Source organism: Aulonocara sp. 'chitande type north' Nkhata Bay, linkage group LG23, assembly GCF_057382095.1.
Source record: "Aulonocara sp. 'chitande type north' Nkhata Bay isolate Kocher_YH1m ecotype deep benthic linkage group LG23, A_spYH_male_GT1.1, whole genome shotgun sequence".
In the NCBI taxonomy this organism is placed as follows: Eukaryota; Metazoa; Chordata; class Actinopteri; order Cichliformes; family Cichlidae; genus Aulonocara; species Aulonocara sp. 'chitande type north' Nkhata Bay.
Genome location: NC_141365.1, coordinates 53,035,743 through 53,057,425, shown reverse-complemented (window position 1 = coordinate 53,057,425; position 21,683 = coordinate 53,035,743). Strand labels below are relative to the sequence as shown.

Here is a 21,683-nt window from a genome sequence, read left to right as displayed (position 1 = left end):
TAAAAGTAGCGGTAATTACAAGTACGAAACATGTACTGTGCTTCATAAATGAGTAACAAATGTAGTACATAACAATAACCTACAGCACACCAGAAAAATAGATTCGGCCTACCTTTTAGGCTCAGGTGCAGTGACACGGCTTTAACAAGAAGAAAAGTCAGTCATTCACCATCTTTCTCTTCTTCCTGCGCACTAAAACCACCAAAGTCCTCTTCTCCAGTGTCGGAAACGAACAGGCTCAGGGTGGCTTCGTCATCCACTCTCAGCTTCTTTCCTTCGTTGTCACTTTCAAAACCAAACAAATCCTCGTTGTCAGTGTCAGAGTCGAACACCCTCAGAAGGGCCGTGGCAGTGTCCTCCTCTCCATCATGCAGCAGTCCAGCCCTTCGAAATCCGTTGGTGATCATGGATGTTTTCACAATTACGGTATATATGTATATACAGGGTGGGCCATTTATATGGATACACCGTAATATGGGAATGGTTGGTGATATTAAAGTCCTGTTTGTGGCACATTAGTATATGTGAGGGGGCAAACTCCTCAAGATGGGTGGTGACCATGGTGGCCATTTAGAAGTCGGCCATCTTGGATACAACTTTTGTTTTTCCAATAGGAAGAGGGCCATGTGACACATCACACTTATTGGTAATGTGACAAGAAACACAATGGTGGTCTTGGTTTCAACGTAACTTTATTCTTTCATGAGTTATTTACAAGTTTCTCTTTGTTCACAGCCATTGACATGTCGAAGAGGTTAACACGTGAGGAGCGGATCGAAATTGTGTTGCTATCTGGTGAACGCAGTAACCGGGTCAATGCAGCAGATTTCAATGCAAGACACCCTACGAGACCACCCATCTCCCATGCTACAGTCAGCAAACTGCTTGCTAAGTTTCGTGAAACTGGTTCAGTGTTGGATTTGCCAAAATGTGGATGCAAGAAAACTGTCACTAATGAAGAAACATCAGTGGCTGTCCTAGCTTCATTCAGCAAGAGCCCACAGTGTAGCACTCGCCGCATGTCACTGGAGAGTGGCATTAGTCGAACATCCCTTCAGGGGATATTAGCTACTCACAAATGGCACCCTTACAAACTCCAGCTACTGCAGCATCTCAACGAGGATGACCCAGATCGGTGCACAGAATTTGCAGAATGGGCAAAACAAAAACTGGAACAGGACCCTCAGTTCACGCAGAAGATTTTGTTCAGTGATGAGGCAAACTTTTATGTGAATGGTGTTAACAAACAAAACCACCGCTATTGGTCTGACACTAGCCCACATTGGCTGGATCCCTCCAAGACTGTTGGACCAACAAAAGTGATAGTTTGGTGTGGTATATGGGGCACAATGATAGTGGGTCCATTCTTCATCAATGGAAACCTCAAGGCCACTGGATATTTGAAATTGCTACATGATGATGTGTTTCCCTCTTTATGCACTGAAGCTGGCACGTTCCCTGAGTTTTTCCAGCAAGATGATGCACCACCACATTATGGGTGCAGGTCCGAGCATTCCTAGATGAACAGTTTCCTGGAAAGTGGATTGGTTTTCGTGGGCCAGTTGAATGGCCCCCAAGGTCTCCCGATCTGACCCCTTAGACTTTTATGTTTGGGGTCATCTGAAGGCAATTGTCTATGGTGTGAAGATACGAGATGTGCAGCACCTGAAACTACGGATACTGGATGCCTGTGCTGGCATTTCTCCTGCAGTGTTGCTATCAGTGTGTGAAGAGTGGGAGAAGAGGGTTGCATTGACAATCCAACACAATGCTGCAATGACCCGGTTACTGCGTTCACCAGATAGCAACACAATTTCGATCCGCTCCTCACGTGTTAACCTCTTCGACATGTCAATTGCTGTGAACAAAGAGAAACTTGTAAATAACTCATGAAAGAATAAAGTTATGTTGAAACCAAGACCACCATTGTTTTTCTTGTGACATTACCAATAAATTTGATGTGTCACATGGCCCTCTTCCAATTGAAAAAACAAAAGTTGTATCCAAGATGGCTGACTTCTAAATGGCCACCATGGTCACCACCCATCTTGAGGAGTTTGCCCCCTCACATATACTAATGTGCCACAAACAGGACTTTAATATCACCAACCATTCCCATGTTACAACACAGCACAATAACTGCTGCTATTAAAGTGGTTAATGACATTGTTGATTCAATGGACTGCAAAAAATACTGTGCTGCTCTTTTTCTTGACTTGTCAAAGGCTTTTGATACAGTTGACCATGCTATTTTATTAAATAGACTAAACAATATTGGTCTATCTGTAAATGCTGTAAGTTGGTTTTCAAATTACTTGTCAGCAAGAAAACAGTGTGTCCGTGCTGCTGGGTCTTCTTCCTCTTTTCTCTCAGTATCCAAAGGAGTTCCGCAGGGTTCCATATTAGGACCATTGCTATTTTCTCTTTACATAAACAACCTTTGTGATAATTTGTCAAATGCAGCATTTCATCTTTATGCAGATAATACAATTATTTATTGTTCATCCCCTTCAGTAGCACAAACCCTGCAATTTCTGCAGTCTGCCTTTGATGTTGTTCAGTCCCATTTAACTCAACTTAAGTTGGTGTTAAATCCAGAGAAATCCAAGTTCATGTTATTCTCAAATGGCAAAGAGTTGTTAGCTACGTCTCCTAAGATTAAAACAATTCAAGGATCTGAAATTGAAATGGTCACATCTTACAAGTATCTAGGGATCATTATAGATCAGAATTTGTCATTTAAGACTCACATTCAAAGGCTTGTGTCGAAGTTAAAACTAAAACTAGGTTACTTTTTTAGAAACCAATCCTGTTTCTCCCTCCAAGTGAGAAAACATTTGATTCGTGCAACCTTTTTACCTTTATTGGATTATGGTGACCTGCTTTTTATGAATGCACCTGCCCACTACCTAAAGAGGTTGGATACTGTGTACCATTGTGCTTTACGTTTTATTACTGGCTATGGAAGTCGTGTACATCATTGTTCTTTGTATGCTGCTGCTAAATGTCCATCTTTGCATATTCGTAGACTCTCCCATTGGTTGATTTTTATCTATAAATCTCTCCTTGGGCTGGTTCCATCTTATTTATGTATTTATATGTGTAAAAACTACAACCAATACAACCTTCGTTCGAACAAAATCATACAATTGATTGTCCCAAAAATCAGAACAGAATTGGGGAAAAGGGCTTTTAAATACGCTGCCCCTGCTTCCTGGAATAATCTGCAGAAGGAACTGAAATTATCAGAATTGGTTACCTTGGGAGAGTTTAAGTCTGTCTTAAAGGAATGAGAGAACAGCTCTTTTACTCAGTGTGATTGTTTTTAATGTACTCTTAATTTGATCTGTCATTGTATATTTTACACATGTTTGTATGGGATATTGTATTTGTTTTAAATGTTATGTACCTATGTGGTATGTGACTTTTGTTGCTATGATGCCAGGTCTCTCTTGTAAATGAGATTTTTAATCTCAATGAGATTTTTACCTGGATAAATAAAGGATTAATAAAAAAAAAAAAGTTATTACGGTGTATCCATATAAATGGCCCACCCTGTATATATATATATATATATATATATATATATATAGAGAGAGAGAGATATAGATAGATAGATATATCAAATCAAATCACTTTTATTGTCACATCACATGTGCAGGTACACTGGTACAGTACATGTGAGTGAAATTCTTGTGTGCGAGCTTCACAAGCAACAGAGTTGTGCAAAAATACAATAACATAAGAATAAGCAAAATATAAGGATGGCTAAATCTGAGACTAATAAATATATGTACAATATATAATAGTATATGCATTACTGGATGTGTATACTAAATATGTTTTTCTACGTGTGTGTTAGGGGTGCAACGATATTCGTATCGATATTGAACCGTTCGATACAGTGCTTTCGGTTCGGTACGCATATGTATCGAACAATACAACATTTGTAATTTATTTTATCAACTTTCCTTCTGACGATGCTGTCTGTGTTGAGCGCTCAGTGAATCTGCGTTCGACTACTCCGCCTAGGCTGCACTGTCGAGCGCAGATCCACTGAGCGCTCAACACAGACAGCATAGTCAGAAGGAAGAGAGCAGGGCAAGCTAGCAAGACAGAAGTTAAGCTCTCCTTGCAACATGGACCTCCCCCACCCTCATTCAGATCTGGCGTTTGGAATTATTTTGGTTTTCATGTGACGTATGACCCTGAAGGTAAGCGAGTCATGGACTAAAGTAAAACAGTATGTTGGATGTGCCACACAATGCTCAATTACATGGGTGGGAACTAGTGTGTTAGCGCAGTTAGCTCGTTAACGTGTTGGCCGTCTAGCCCCATGCACGGGGCGATCGGCGGTAGCTCGTTAACGGAGATTTGCCGTGTTGTGGCGTTAAGGTCATTTCAACGAGATTAACCTGAAAGCACTAGTGGGAACACAACAAATATGACTGCACATTTACGCCGACATCATCCTAGTGCAAAGACAAAAACAACAAGCATGCTACTAACTTTAGCCGAGTTATTTAGACAGCTGTTAGCACATGATTCTCCTTATGCTGCTGAGAATATAGCCCAGAAGAAGCGGATGGTATAGCTTTTATTTTGGAAAGAGACATTTCTCTATAATAAACTCTCTTTTCCAAAGATGAGTGATTCCTCAATCAGATACAGGGCTTGCAATATCGCTAGCCCGACGTCCTGGGGCTAGCGATTTTTTCAGTCGGGCTACCAAAATCTATCTCTGCCCTGCCCGTCGGGCTATTGTAGGAAGGAAAAATATATGTCAATGCTTTTGCATTCTTTCAGAAATGTAGCTGGGTAATTATGTCATTGGCATCGGTGAGCCACTGTCAATATGTGACATATTGAAATCGCGTTTGAATTTGCGCTTGGTTTTTTGCTTTCACTTTGCAATCGTGCAAACTGGGTATAGAGAGCGACAGCACTGATCTGTGAGTGATGATAATTTGTGCACCAATTCCTCTGACATCGTCTTATTAATCGTTAGCTTACTATGCAAACATGACAAGTGAAATCTCCCGCAGCTTAAACATGTGAGAGGTTGATCGCGCAGAGAATCGCTGAGCTTATGTGAGTGTGTGTGTAAAAGCAGCAGGATATATATTTTAGTTCTGCTGAGCCAAATAAGACAGGTCAGGGTGAAGAAGTGACAGCCAAAGAAAAGCTTACCACAAAATGGAGAAGTTATGACAAATCAGACTATAAGGCAAAAAGAAAGTGCAGCTTTATGGTTTCATGGACAAAATAATTTCTGTGGCTGCAATATGACGAGCTAAATAACCAGGGCTGCACATAAGTGGTCCGCAGGTGCGCATTCGCTGTCAAAATAAAAAACACGCACAAGGGTTAGGGTTAAATTTAAAAACTGTACTTTTGAGTTAAAATATATATTTATAATTTTAATAAATGACAAATTAAAAAGGCATGAACATTTTTTTGTATCGAAAAAATATCGAACCGTGACACCAAAGTATCGAACCGAACCGTGAATTTTGTGTATCGTTGCACCCCTAGCGTGTGTGTGTATACATATTTTACAAATTAAATAGAGTAAACAATAAAATAAAATATATAAAAAAAATATACAGAGTTGGTTGAGACATGTGCAAAACAGGGGCATTAATGTACATACAGTATGGAGTGCATAATGTTGAAGTTCCAGTAGTGGAGGTGAGGTGTCTATGAAGTGTTCAGCAGTCTGATGGCCTAGTGGAAAAAGCTGTCTCTCAGTCTGCTGGTTCAGGAACGGATGCTGCAGAACCTCCTTCCTGATGGAAGTAGTCTGAACAGTTTATGGCTGGGGTGACTGGAGTCCTTGATGATCCTCCCCGCTTTCCTCAGGCACCGCTTCCTGTAGATGTCCTGGAGGGAGGGAAGCTCACCTCCAATTATCCGTTCAGAGCACCGCACTACTCTCTGGAGAGCGTTGCAGTTGTAAGCGGTGCTGTTGCCATACCAGGTGGTGATGCATCCAGTGAGGATGCTCTCGATGGCACAGTGATAGAAGGTCCTGAAGATGAAGGGGCTCATGCCGAATCTTTTCAGTCTCCTGAGAAAGAAGAGGCGCTGCTACGCCTTCTTCACTGTTTTGTTTATGTGTACTGACCACGTAAGATCCTCAGCCAGATGTACACCAAGGAAGCGGAAGCTGCTCACTCTCTCCACAGCAGCGCCGTTGATGGTGATGGGGGTGTGTACTTCTCTGCACCTCCGGAAGTCCACTATCAACTCCTTTGTGACGTTGAGTGTGAGATGGTTGTCTTGACACCAGTGAGTCAGGGCGCTGACCTCGTCCCTGTAAGCCGTCTCATCACCGTTGGTAATAAGACCCACCACTGTAGTGTCGTCCGCAAACTTCACAATGATGTTGGAGTTGTTAGTGGCCGTGCAGTCATAGGTGTAGAGTGAGTACAGGAGAGGGCTCAGTACACACCCCTGTGGAGCACCAGTGTTCAGTGTGATGGGGGATGAGGTGATGCTCCCCAGTCTGACCACTTGGAGTCTGTCAGACAGGAAGTTAAGGATCCAGCTGCAATCTACAAACAGCATTCTCACATACGTGTCTCTCTTCTCCAGGTGTGACAGGGCAGTGTGTAGTGTCAGGGCTATGGCATCATCAGTGGACCTGTTGTGGCGGTATGCGAACTGTAGAGGGTCCAGTGAGTCGGGTAGTGCAGAGCAGATGAAGTCCCTGACAAGCTTCTCGAAGCATTTCCATATATATATATATATATATATTAGGGGTGCAACGATACACAAAATTCACGGTTCGGTTCGGTTCGATACTTTGGTGTCACGGTTCGATATTTTTTCGATACAAAAAAAATGTTCATGCCTTTTTAATTTGTCATTTATTAAAATTATAAATATATATTTTAACTCAAAAGTACAGTTTTTAAATTTAACCCTAACCCTTGTGCGTGTTTTTTATTTTGACAGCGAATGCGCACCTGCGGACCACTTATGTGCAGCCCTGGTTATTTAGTTCGTCATATTGCAGCCACAGAAATTATTTTGTCCATGAAACCATAAAGCTGCACTTTCTTTTTGCCTTATAGTCTGATTTGTCATAACTTCTCCGTTTTGTGGTAAGCTTTTCTTTGGCTGTCACTTCTTCACCCTGACCTGTCTTATTTGGCTCAGCAGAACTAAAATATATATGTCTGTGAAGGTTCTCAGTCATCCAGGTCATCGTAGTCAAATATATATCCTGCTGCTTTTACAGACGCACTCACATAAGCTCAGCGATTCTCTGCGCGATCAACCTCTCACATGTTTAAGCTGCGGGAGATTTCACTTGTCATGTTTGCATAGTAAGCTAACGATTAATAAGACGATGTCAGAGGAATTGGTGCACAAATTATCATCACTCACAGATCAGTGCTGTCGCTCTCTATACACAGTTCGCACGATTGCAAAGTGAAAGCAAAAAAACAAGCGCAAATTCAAACGCGACTTCAATATGTCACATATTGACAGTGGCACACCGATGCCAATGACATAATTACCCAGCTACATTTCTGAAAGAATGCAAAAGCATTGACATATATTTTTCCTTCCTACAATAGCCCGACGGGCAGGGAAGAGATAGATTTTGGTAGCCCGACTGAAAAAATCGCTAGCCCCAGGACGTCGGGCTAGCGATATTGCCAGCCCTGTATCTGATTGAGGAATCACTCATCTTTGGAAAAGAGAGTTTATTACAGAGAAATGTCTCTTTCCAAAATAAAAGCTATACTATACGCTTCTTCTGGGCTATATTCTCAGCAGCATAAGGAGAATCATGTGCTAACAGCTGTCTAAATGACTCGGCTAAAGTTAGTAGCATGCTTGTTGTTTTTGTCTTTGCACTAGGATGATGTCGGCGTAAATGTGCAGTCATATTCGTTGTGTTTCCACTAGTGATTTCAGGTTAATCTCGTTGAAATGACCTTAACGCCACAACACGGCAAATCTCCGTTAACGAGCTACCGCCGATCGCCCCGTGCATGGGGCTAGACGGCCAACACGTTAACGAGCTAACTGCGCTAACACACTAGTTCCCACCCATGTAATTGAGCATTGTGTGGCACATCCAACATACTGTTTTACTTTAGTCCATGACTCGCTTACCTTCAGGGTCATACGCCACATGAAAACCAAAATAATTCCAAACACCACATCTGAATGAGGGTGGGGGAGGTCCATGTTGCAAGGAGAGCTTAACTTCTGTCTTGCTAGCTTGCCCTGCTCTCTTCCTTCTGACTATGCTGTCTGTGTTGAGCGCTCAGTGGATCTGCGCTCGACAGTGCAGCCTAGGCGGAGTAGTCGAACGCAGATTCACTGAGCGCTCAACACAGACAGCATCGTCAGAAGGAAAGTTGATAAAATAAATTACAAATGTTGTATTGTTCGATACATATGCGTACCGAACCGAAAGCACTGTATCGAACGGTTCAATATCGATACGAATATCGTTGCACCCCTAATATATATATATATATATATATATATATATATATATATATATATATATATATATATATATAAAATATATATGTTGCTGTGTATGTGTTCAGCCTCCCTGGGAAAGTCTATGCCAGGGTGCTGGAAAGGAGAGTTCGTCCGCTAGTCGAACCTCGGATACAGGAGGAACAGTGCGGTTTTCGCGGAACACTGGGCCAGCTCTTTATCCTCTCGAGGATACTTGAGGGTGCATGGGAGTTTGCCCAACCAGTCTACAAGCGTTTTGTGGACTTGGAGAAGGCATTCGACCGTGGCCCTCGGGGTGTCCTGTGGGAGGTGTTGCGGGAGTATGGGGTGTCTGGCCCATTGCTACGGCCATTCGATCCCTATACAATCGTTGCAAGAGCTTGGTTCGCATTGCCGGCAATAAGTCGGACTCGTTCCTGGTGGGTGATGGGCTCTGCCAGGGCTGCCCTTTATCTCTGGTTCTGTTCATAATTTTTATGGACAGGATTTCTAGGTGCAGCTAAGTGGCGGAGGGCTTTCGCTTTGGTGGCCTCAGACTCTCATCTCTGATTTTCGCGGATGATGTAGTTCTGTTGGCTTCATCGGGTGGGGGCCTCCAGCTCGCACTCGAACGGTTCGCAGCCGAGTGTGAAGCAGCGGGAATGAGGATCAGCACCTCCAAATCTGAGGCCATGGTTCTCAGCCGGAAAAGGGTGGAGTGCCCACTCCGGGTCGGGGATGAGTTCCTGCCCCAAGTGGAGGAGTTCAAGTATCTCGGGGTCTTGTTCGCGAGTGATGGGAGAAGGGAGCCGGAGATCGACAGACGGATTGGGGCTGCAGCTGCAGTGACGTGGACGCTGCACCGGTCCGTCGTGGTGAAGAGGGAGCTGAGTGTAAAAGCGAAGCTCTCAATTTACCGGTCAATCTACGTCCCTGAGGGGCTCAGAGTAGAGCCACTGCTGCTCCACATCGAAAGGAGCCAGCTGAGGTGGTTCGGACATCTGACAAGGATGCCCCTGGGCGCCTCCTGGGTGAGGCGTTCCAGGCATGTCCCACCGGGAGGAGGCCCCGGGGCAGACCCAGGACACGCTGGAGAGATTATATCTCTCGGCTGTACTGGGAGCTCCTTGGCGTTCCTCCGGATAAGCTGGAGGAGGTGGCTGGGGAGGGGGAGGTCTGGGCCTCTTTGCTTAGGCTGCTGCCCCCGCGACCCGGCCCCGGATAAAGCGGATGAAGATGGATGGATGGATGGAATTCCTTATTACTTTCAGGGGGGGCATACACATTCATCAATGTGACCAGTGTTTGATTAATCACACCCTTCACTATAACATATCTACCTTCCTGATCCTTTATTTCTTTGTGAGATTGAAACTTAAGGGAGTTAGTTATGAGAATTGCAATCCCTCTTTTCCTAGAGTTTGTGTGAGAGCTGTAAAAGGTGTTTTTGAACCCAAATTTCCTCAATGTTGTATTTTTGATAAATGAGTTTCTTGTAGGAAAATTATCTGTGTCTCCTTTTTCAGTTTAGTCATAATCTTGGCTCTTTTAACTGGGTTACAAATTCCATTAACATTTAAGGACATACACTTTATTTCTTCATGTGTAGTGAGCATTATCCTTTTGTGATTTACTGGCTGTCTTTTGAGACCCCACAGGCACCCCATTGAACCCTTGTTTAAACAAAACATTTTCATTAACAAATTACAACTTAGTTTAACTATGTGCAGATAAGAGGACTTCAAAAAAGAGGTACCAGCCACCTCCCCCACCTGTTGTTTTTTGGGGGGTTTGTCTCTCATATTGAAAGGGCCCCCCTCCAGTAATGAGATATGACTCACGAAAGATTGTCACACTCATACTACTCATTATTGTGTACTGTCCATCCCTAGCCAACTTTGTGTTTCCATGTAATCCTACCAGACACACCTTAAATCCATCTTGTTGTCATACGTCTCCATATACGCCTCTCATGCATGGTTATCGTTATGCTAAAATTCTTGAAGTCTCTTTCAAGCTCGCCTGCGAGCCACCCCAGCAAACGTGGGCCGGACCGGTGTCCATGTCGCTGCACCGGTTGACAGACGTCCCTCGGTGCTCTCTCTCTCCCGGCTGTTTATCCCTTTTTCCACGTTGTATCCTCTCGCTTGCAGGTCGTTAGCAGCCTCCTCTGCATTGCCATAAGTTTTCACTCCATTTGGCCAGTGGACTCGCATCTTGCTGAGAGGAGTCTGGAAACGGATGCCTTCTTTCTTTAATATCTTTTTGATATTCACTTATGCTTTACGTTCTTGCACCATTCTCGCCGAGTAGTCGTGGTCAAAATAAACCCTGCTTCCGTCCAGAGTGACTATTTTCTTTTCCCATGCCTTTTTAAGTTCCATCTCTTTGGTTGTGAATTGTTGGAAATTGACAACGACTGACCTTGGGGGGAGACCTGCTGCCGGTTTTGGGGTTAACGCTCGGTGTGCGCGTTGAATCTGGAGGTTGATGTTAATATTAAGCTCCTCCCTGAGCCAGGCTTCCAGAAACTGGGCCAGCGATTCTGCCTTAGATTCGGCTCCCTCTTGTACCCCATAGATCCGCAGATTGTTACGTCTGGATCGCAGGGCCAAGTCATCCAATTTGGTCACCATCGATTTGTTCTGTCATTAGTTCTGTCAGGGTTTGATTGACCTTGTGGTTCCACGTCTTCCGTGCGGGTCAGCGCAGCTTCTAATTTCCCTTCTTGTTCTTTAAGTTCTGTAGTCATGTTCTTAAACTGCTGGTCGATGTCTTCTTTGAATTTAGACAGTTCGTGTCTCATTTGGCCAGTAATTTCTTCTTTGAATGTCACGAAGTCTGATTTCAATTCGTTTTGGAGGGATTGAATTTGTTTGCTAATACAATCCAGTCCGTTTTGAAACGCGGCCATATTAGCTTCGGGTGCTAGCTTGTCCTCGTTGATCGGGTGTTTTATGTCTTCACCTTGGGTGTCCGTAGTTTTTTTATTCTTTGCTTTTGTTGTCCCTCCGCTCATCTTCTGAAGTTGTTTTGTCTCACGCTTTAATTCGTGTTTTAGCAGAGTTTATCTACTTGGCTTGCGGGAGCTCTGTACTTATGCGTCCATACTGCTCTACCGTCACACCGGAAGCCCACAAATATCTTTTAAGATACAATAACATGATAAAACACTTCCTTTGGGATGGTGGTAGACCATCCCAGCATTGGTAGGTGGCAATCGAAAAAAGAGGGGGTCTATCTTTACCCAACATAAAACACTACAGCATATCATTTGAAATGTCTAAGCTGTGTAAACACTGGGAGGCTACAAATTCGGACTTGAACTGTTAGCTCAAAAACCAGAAGAGGTTCACAAGAGAAGTAGTCTTTCCCCTTACTTTCAAAAATACTCACCCCTGTGGCACAACCCAAAAATTAAAATAGGTAAACAATGTCACAAAAAGGGCATAAGGACAATAAGTGATTTATATGAAGAGATGTCTTATAATGATTTTACAGAAAAGTGTAATTTGGAAGGACGCGGCCATCTCTGGTGATATTTACAAACTAGAGATTGTTTGAAAGATAAAATAAAGTTTTCTCAGGTGAAAAACATTATAGAGAATTCTCTACTACTTCCACCTTTACTTACGAATGTCAAAATGGTACAATTTATGAAAATAGATTAAAAACAGTGCATGTAAAAGTCTTAAAAGTATTTGGGAAAGAGATCTTGGTTGTACTTTTGATGAGAGAACATGAGATTCAATTATTTCTGAAAATGGGTTCTACATCAGGGAAGCCAGAGGTACATTTATCTGATAAAAAATTCTCAACAGGTGCTATTACACACCAACACGACTTCATAAAATGGACATTGGTAAGGATGACTGAGCCAGAACATAAAGGGTACTCTATTGCATGCTTTGTGGGAATGTCCACTGGTCTTCCCAATATGGGAAGGTGTTTTAAAATAGATGGGGGGCTGGGTGAAATGTAAAGGACCTAAATCAACAAGATTGTACCTACTGGGGGACAAGGGGGAGGTGCCACAGCTAGATAAAGCAGGTTTCAGGGTGGTAAACACTGACCTGTGTTCATCTTATTTTAACACTATGGAAGAATTTCGGACTCCAAACCTGAAAATGTGGCATGTGAGAAGCTGGGAATGTTGAGAAGCAAAACACAGACTAACAGAGCAATGGGACAGCTTTTGTTTGTATGTGTCTACAGTAGGTCTGTGAAGGTTCTCAGTCATCCAGGTCATCGTAGTCTAAGGAGCTTGCAAAGAAAAGCGTCTGGACTTCTTCTCTAATCCTCTAATCACAATGAGCTCACCCGAAACTCTGGCTGATTGGGACCCCACCCAGTTTCACACCTCGGCTCAGGCGATTAGAGGATCATCAGTGGGGTCCTTTTGTCCCTCTGTGGGGGGATACTCCCACTAGGTTTATATCTGGGACTCTCCACCATTTGACCCTAGAACTGAAGAAGCTTCTCGGATGAGAGGTGAAACGTCTTCAAGTAACTTAAAGAAGTCCAGACGCTTTACTTTGTAAGCTCCTTTGACTATGTGTCTACAGCATCACCAAGTGTCTTGCATGTGCAACGGTTTATTTATAATCACTTTTTTTAAAGGCTCACTGAGTTTTGTTTTGTGTTGACATGTCTGTTTCTTTAAATGTTAAAAAATAATAAAAACTTTAACTTGAAAAAAAAAACTAAAACAGTCAGACAGCGGAGGGACGGAAACTAAGGAACAAGGCACAGTAGATACCTACTTACCAAAATAAAACAGGAAAAGCAGAAACAACTAAAACAAGGAATCGAAGACCTATGAATAACTGTAAATAGTGTATCATGATATTTGAGGAAGAGATGGAAAACACTGAGAGAACAAATATAAACAGTACTACTTCATGACCACAAACCACCATCAAAATGTGAGAAATAGCTTAGAATCCAAAACCATATAAAAAGTATATCATAAACTCCAAATCCCACAACAAAACCCACAAACTATTAAAATATGATTTTTAAATCCAAATTATTTATTGTGATGGACAGGAGGTCATTGAAGAATTATCCATCATGGATAATCTTAAACAACACCAGTGGATAGGAACAGACTGATTTAGCCCAGCTATTTCACAGACACAGCTATGGAAAGTTTACATACATGACTACAATGTAACATCTCTGTCTAGCAGAGAATCACCTGTTTTTTTAGTTTAACATTTTGTATATTTTATATATATTCTATAGTTCTTTTTATCACTTTTATTTTAGTAAAAGCATCATTAGTATTTGTATTAGTATTATAATTAATGTAACAAAAGCATTTCCAAAACCTAGTCTAAAAAGAAATTAAATCTTAAAATCTCATCACACACTAAAACACAACAGAAACCAAAAAGGCTAAATGTACAAATGCACTACAGAAAGTGTTATTTCTTAGCCCTAAAGCTCCTGTCAGCCAACGAGCAGTTAGCCACTAAGTCAAAGTGTCTCCTGTCTGAGCACTGACTTGGGAAACAGAACTGCAGAGGTCCTGTTCTGTCTCCTGGGACAGCTCAATGGAAGACCACTGACCGGTTGACCTCTAACCCTTCTCAGACACAACATGACCTACAGCTGCAACTTCCTAGATCACATTGATGTCACGCAGATTAAATACATTTTTATGACTGCAGGATTAAGACAAAATATCATAAATAATATTATTTATATTATAATATTAATATAAAACTGTGAACATTTGCATTCAAATCCATTTTTGCTCATGTATAACCAGAGACATCATAAAGAAGAGAAAGATGCACAAGACTTGTGAACTGAAATTGAATATATTGAGTTTTGTCTTCTATTATTCGTGTGTCCCACTGATGTCAAAGTTACCTTTCAAAATATTAAAATATTTCAAAATAGTCCAAACGCTATGACTACCCAGAGGTGTTTCAAGATGCCTATGGGGTGGTAAGAACTGCTAATAGACAGACTTAACAGAGCTGCTAGCTTGTCTGTAGATTTCATTTTATCTAAGAAGAATTAATGCACAAATTTACAGCATAATAGCATAAATAGTTCAAAAACTGTTTCAAAACAGTCTCTTCCAAATGTTCTTCTTTGATTCTTATTGGCCACACACTGCTCTTTACAGCTGATTTATAGTTTTAATAATAGATAAAAAGCAGAAACATTACTATACTTTTTAAAAATACAGTGTTGCAGGTCATTATGTCACCATTATACAACAGATAGCTTGGTGACTAGCTAATGTAAAAAAAAAAAAAAAAAAAAAGATGCATATCAACCTAAAAGAAAACATCAGAAAAAGCTGCAAAAATGCACCAGCTCTAACACAGCAAAGAGCAGTGTTCCCTCCACTGCTGTTGCTGTTTGTCACTCATAGATACGCTTGCAGGTCCTAATGGATCCTACACCAGAATGAGCTAGTACACTTTAACAGTATCTTGTGCATACCCCAATTTCTTGATGTGGAAAGGCAACTTCTGTTTTTCTTGTCTATTTGCCAAATTGCTTCCTTTAAGTGATGATTCTTTGCTCTCCCATCTGAGAAAAACAATGGCTCACAGTGGTAAAAGCAGTCATGTTGCTATTGTATATTTCTGCCTTATAACCATATGACTACCATGTCTTCAGGTGCTAAAAAAGGGTAAATACTAATACAAAGCAAATAAATTACTGACACACTGATGTTTGAATTTATTTTTGCTTCCTTCAAACTTATCTGGCATAAATCCAGAAATGAATGAAAGAAATAAAGCAAAATACAAGTTATTGTTTGATTTTCATTGGATTACCCATCAGTCTAGTCTCACGAACAGCTGTCTTAACTACACCCCATTTATCTTAGTTCCTCCACCTCTTTTACCAGTCTTCGTTCCTCCTCTTCATTTCTTCCTGCCTGCCGATACACCCCACAGAGCTCCCACGACATCGACCCCATCATGTCTAGACCTTGCTCACATCTGTGTCGACATGTTGCCGTGTATGTGTTCCTGCAGCTGCTAAAATATAACAGTAAAAGTGGCCTTTGATTTAACAACAAACAGAATTTACCAGAATAATGTGGGCTTAAACTTAGACCACAGAATCTGTCTAGTGTGCAGCCTTTGTTCTCTTGCTTCGATTTAATAAATCAATTACATTCTGTGGCATGAAATTAGACCATTATCTTATCTTTATTTATGTCCTTTGAGAAACAGTGAAAAAACTAGTGGGCTTTGTAAATCATATGCACTATGAAAATGGATGTAGCTTCTAGGTGATGGACAGAGGGGCTGATGGCGCGATTTGGCAGCCTTGCTTCTGTCAGTCTGCCCCAGGGCAGCTGTGGCTACAACTGTAGCTGCCTCCACCAGTGTGTGAATGAATAGTGGAATTGTAAAGCGCTTTGGGTGCCTAGAAAAGCGCTATATAAATGCAATCATTATTATTATTATAGGTTTAAAAAGTGAAGCAAATAGCAAAGTGCCTTAAAGCTACACTTGTTTTAAAGGCCAAGAGGGAGTAATTTGTGTGGTTGCAAAAATACCTAAGAGCCTATAGTAGTCTATGGGAAAATGATACTTGGATTTGACCTCAGGAAACACTTTGTCGGTTTTGGTGCTCAGTACTTCCAGGCTTGTGGATTGGGTGCTGAGTACCCACAATGGTTGTGGAAAGTCAAAAGTTTATCTACAATCACCAGGTGAAATATATACAAAGTGCGGGGGGATCCACGGGAAGGAGGGGTCCGTGCACATAGTCACGATCACACACTCAACGCTCCTCTTCAGACACTCACACCACACTAGCAAAACATGCTCTCGCTCAGATGCTTCATCCTATGGTCTCGGAGGTGTTCTTTTGCAGCTGTGGGAAGAAGGATGGCGACCAGTGGCGAAAGCATCGAGGTCCCTTTCTCCTACTGAACAACGATATGCACAAGTGGAAAAAGAGGCACTGGAGTCTACATGGGCGTGTGAGCGATTTTGTGATTTTCTTATTGGTAAATATTTTTGTCTCGAAACGGACCACAAACCTCTCGTTTCCTTACTGGGAGGACAAGCTCTGGATCTCTTGCCACCCAGTACAATGTGCAGTACGCCCCAGGGAAAATTGCACCGGACAGCAGATACTTTGTCCTGCTCGGCTCTAAAAAAAACGATGTACATGTCAGATAAAGAGCTAATGGAAAGCACAGACATATATGTGGACAGTATTGTAGCAAACATGCCTGTCAGTTCATCATATATGCAAACACTGAAGGAACAACTGAAAAGGGACAGTGTGTGTGCTGGTGTCATGGACATGTGCAGAACATGCAAAACAAGAGCCTTTACTGAGAAATTACTGTCAATTCTTGGTTGCTGATCCAAGATGGCGCCGAGTATGGCAGCCTCGTCGCGAGCTCCCCCAAGCAACAGCTTTTTTCTGTGTTTAATTTTACTTTTCCTTCATTTTTTCGCGAGTAGCACATGTCTCCTTGTGTACGACCGACAAACCTTACTGGACATAAAAGACGGACTTTCTTATAACTTTCCGGAGTTCAAGTTTTGCAACACGGACGCTCCGTTTGCAGACCCCCCATTCATCTCACCTGAGACGCCTTTGTTCTCTGGCCCTGGAGGCCGCAAACGCCGACGCAGAGGGAGAAGATCTGGCGTTCTGGTTCGACTGAGACGGCGCACTAACAGACCACCGTTACCCAGTTTATTACTGGCTAATGTGCAGTCTCTGGAGAACAAGCTGTGCGAGCTTCGGGCACGGATCTCATTCCAGCGAGAGATGCGGGACTGCTGCGTGATCTGCCTCACAGAAACCTGGCTATCGGACAAGGTACCGGACTCCGCAATACAACTACCGGGGTTCTCCGTGCATCGCGCGGACAGGTCACAGGATCTTACTGGGAAAAGCAGAGGCGGTGGTGTATGTTTCATGATCAACAACAGCTGGTGTGATTATGCGAATGTGCACCCGGTCAAATCCTTCTGCTCACCGGACCTGGAGTACCTGATGATTAAGTGCCGGCCATTCTGGCTACCGAGGGAATTTACAGCAGTGATTATTACGGCTGTTTACATTCCCCCACAAGCCGACACTGACCGAGCACTCAGGGAACTGTACAGCGCGATCAGCAGCGAGGAAACCGCACACCCAGAGGCAGCGTTTATCACAGCCGGAGACTTTAATAAGGGAAACCTGAAGAAAGTCTCACCCAAACTCCACCAACACATCCACTTTAACACTCGTGGAGACCGGCTACTCGACCACTGCTACACCTCTTTCCGGGATGCGTACAAAGCCCTCCCCCGCGCCCCATTCAGCCAATCAGATCACCGCTCCATCCTGCTCCTGCCCGCCTACAGGCAGAAGCTGAAACAGGAAGCTCCAACCCGGAGGGCGGTGCACTGTTGGACGGACCAATCGGAGTCTGCGCTGCGGGACTGTTTTGATCACGCAGACTGGGAAATGTTTCACGTGGCTGCTAGGGACATTGACGAGTACACAGACTCAGTCTGTGGATTTATCAGGAAATGCATGGAAGATGTCGTCCCATCCAGAACAGTTAAATCCTTCCCAAATCAAAAACCCTGGATTAACGGAGATGTTCGCGCGGCACGGAGCACCGCCTTTGCCTCCGCGAACACATCGGACTACAAACACGCACATTACCAACTCCGGAAGACGATCAAAGCAGCCAAACGTGAGTACAGGGACAGGGTGGAGCAACAGTTTGACAACCCTCGGAGTATGTGGCAGGGACTAAACACGATCACAGACCTTAGAGGGAAAACCAGCACACCGCAGACCACGGCCTCTCTGTGTGAGGATCTAAACGTATTCTACGCTAGATTCGACACAGCGAACACCATGAGACCGGACAGTGTGCGCACCGCGGATGACGTCAGTGCGCACACTGTGTCTGAGGAGGATGTGCGGAGGTGCTTCAGGAAGGTGAACGCACGCAAAGCTACTGGTCCGGACGGGATTCCCGGCCGCGTCCTCAAGTCATGCGCGGCTCAGCTGGCTGGAGTGTTCACACACATCTTCAACCTTTCCCTCTCTCTGTCTGTAGTCCCAGCCTGCTTCAAAATAGCCACCATCGTCCCTGTACCCAAATCCTCCACCATCTCCTCATTGAACGACTGGCGACCTGTAGCCCTGACCCCCATCGTAAGCAAATGCTTCGAGAAGCTGGTCAGGGACTTCATCTGCTCTGCACTACCCGACTCACTGGACCCTCTACAGTTCGCATACCGCCACAACAGGTCCACTGATGATGCCATAGCCCTGACACTACATACTGCCCTGTCACACCTGGAGAAGAGAGACACGTATGTGAGAATGCTGTTTGTAGATTACAGCTCAGCATTCAATACCATCGTTCCCTCGAAGCTGGACAGGAAACTGCAGGATCTAGGACTGAGCAGCTCCCTCTGCAGCTGGATCCTTAGCTTCCTGTCTGACAGACGCCAGGTGGTCAGACTGGGCAGCATCACCTCATCCCCCATCACACTGAACACTGGTGCTCCACAGGGGTGTGTACTGAGCCCTCTCCTGTACTCACTCTACACCTACGACTGCACAGCCACTAACAGCTCCAACATCATTGTGAAGTTTGCGGACGACACTACAGTGGTGGGTCTTATCACCAACGGTGATGAGACGGCTTACAGGGAGGAGGTCAGTGCCCTGACTCACTGGTGTCAAGACAACCACCTCACCCTCAACGTCGCAAAGACAAAGGAGTTGATAGTGGACTTCCGGAGGTGCAGAGAAGTACACACCCCCATCACCATCAACGGCGCTGCTGTGGAGAGAGTGAGCAGCTTCCGGTTCCTTGGTGTACATCTGGCTGAGGATCTTACGTGGTCAGTACACACAAACAAAACAGTGAAGAAGGCGCAGCAGCGCCTCTTCTTTCTCAGGAGACTGAAAAGATTCGGCATGAGCCCCCGCATCCTCAGGACCTTCTATCACTGTGCCATTGAGAGCATCCTCACTGGATGCATCACCACCTGGTATGGCAACAGCACCGCCTACAACTGCAAAGCTCTCCAGCGAGTAGTGCGGTGCTCTGAACGGATAATTGGAGGTGAGCTTCCTTCCCTCCAAGACATCTACAGGAAGCGGTGCCTGAGGAAAGCGGGGAGGATCATCAAGGACTCCAGTCACCCCAGCCATCAACTGTTCAGACTGCTTCCATCAGGAAGGAGGTTCTGCAGCATCCGGTCCCGTACCAGCAGACTGAGAGACAGCTTTTTCCATCAGGCCATCAGACTGCTGAACACTTCATAGACACCTCAGCTTCACTACTGGAACTTTAACATTATGCACTCCATACTGTACAGTAATGCCACTTTTTTGCACATGTCTCAACTCTGTATATTTTTACATTTTTTATTTATTGTTTACTCTATTTAATTTGTAAAATATGTGTACACACACACACACACACACACACACACACACACGTAGAAAAATATTTAGTGTACACATCCAGAAATGCATATACTATTATATATTGTACATATATTTATTAGTTTCAGATGTAGCCATTCTTGTATTTTGCTTGTTTACATTATTGTATTTTGCACAACTCTGTTGCTTGTGAAGCTCGCACACAAGAATTTCACTCACATGTGCTGTACCAATGTACCTGCACATGTGATGTGACAATAAAAGTGATTTGATTTGATTTGATTTTGATTACTGGCCTGACCGAGCCACGCTCTCTGTTGGAGACGGCCTTTTGCTAAAAGACACACGGCTTGTCATTCCTTCAGCAATGAGAAAAGAGGTGCTGGAAAAACTACACGAAGGACATCGAGGTGTTGTAAAATGTAACGCTTGTGCACGCCAAACAGTGTGGTGGCCTGGGCTGAGTCAACAAAGATTTATTGTTAAACAAAACAAACTCAAACAATGTCATTACTCACCTGAAATCTTTCTTTGACCATCATGGCAAATGTCTGATAACGGGCCACAGCATTCAGGTCAAACCTTTGCAGACTACGCAGCAGCGTACAGCTTTAAGCACATCACAAGCAGCCCCAAGTTTCCGCAAAGTAATGGAGAAGCAGAACATGCTGTTCAGACAGTAAATCTCCTGAAAAAAGCAGCTGATCCTTATCTAGCTCTTTATGCCTATAGAGCTACACCACTGCAGTCCGGATACAGCCCTGCAGAGCTTTCAATGGGCAGACGTCTGCGAACCACACTGCTGATACTTCCATCGCAGCTGGAGCCTACACTGCCGGACGGTGCACTGCTGAACATGGGTTTGAATGCACCAAGGAGACAGTCAGAGAGAACTCGGGACAACTGGAGACATTTGCAGGGACTGACAGAGACAAGGAAGAAGTCTCATCGTGATGAGTAAAGTTTATCTTGCTTAGCTGGGCAGCTCTCTGGGTGAGAGAATTGCCCCCGACTTTCAGCCCTTATAGTGAAAAAATCCGACGTCCATGATAAGAAACTGGAAGAAATACGAATCAGCACAAGCGCCACAGAGAGTAAGCTGGCAGACATAGTCAACAGGATTGGTGAGGTGGAAAATTGGCTTTGTTTCTTAGGAGACGAGCACGAGAGACAAAAGGCTAACCCCGCGGCTACAGTGGACGAAGTTGCAGTACTTCAGCAGAAGTTAGATGATATAGAAAACAGGGAACACAGGTCCTGGGTACCACCATCACCCAGGACCTGAAGTGGGAGCCCACCATCACCTCCGTCATTAAGAAAGCCCAGCAGAGGATGTACTTCCTGAGGCAGCTGAAGAAATTCAACCTGCCAACACGGACGATGATGCAATTCTACACTGCAATCATCGAGTCCATCCTCACCTCCTCCATCACCGTGTGGTACGCTGAAGCCACTATCAGGGACAAACAGAGACTGCAGCGTGTTGTGCGCTCTGCTGAGAAGGTGATTGGCTGCAGACTCCCATCTCTGCAGGACCTGTACACCTCCAGGACACTGGGGCGTGCAGCTCGGATCTCAGCTGACCCTTCTCACCCTGGACACAGTCTGTTTGACCTGCTCCCCTCAGGCAGGAGGCTCCGGTCCATTCGCACCAGAACCTCTCGCCATAAGAACAGTTTCTTCCCCTCTGCTGTTGGACACATGAACAATAAACGTACGACTGTTCCCACCACTAACACATGACCCTACGCTGTGTTCACTGCATCATTCCATGTTTGGCACTGATCACCACCTGCACT

At 44.0% G+C, this 21,683-nt stretch overlaps 1 pseudogene; it reads right to left on the bottom strand.

Annotated features, from left to right (window-relative positions):
- Positions 1-20,423, bottom strand: part of LOC147303057 (uncharacterized) — a 37,701-nt pseudogene extending 17,278 nt beyond the window's left edge.
- Positions 20,424-21,683: the final 1,260 nt, after the last annotated feature.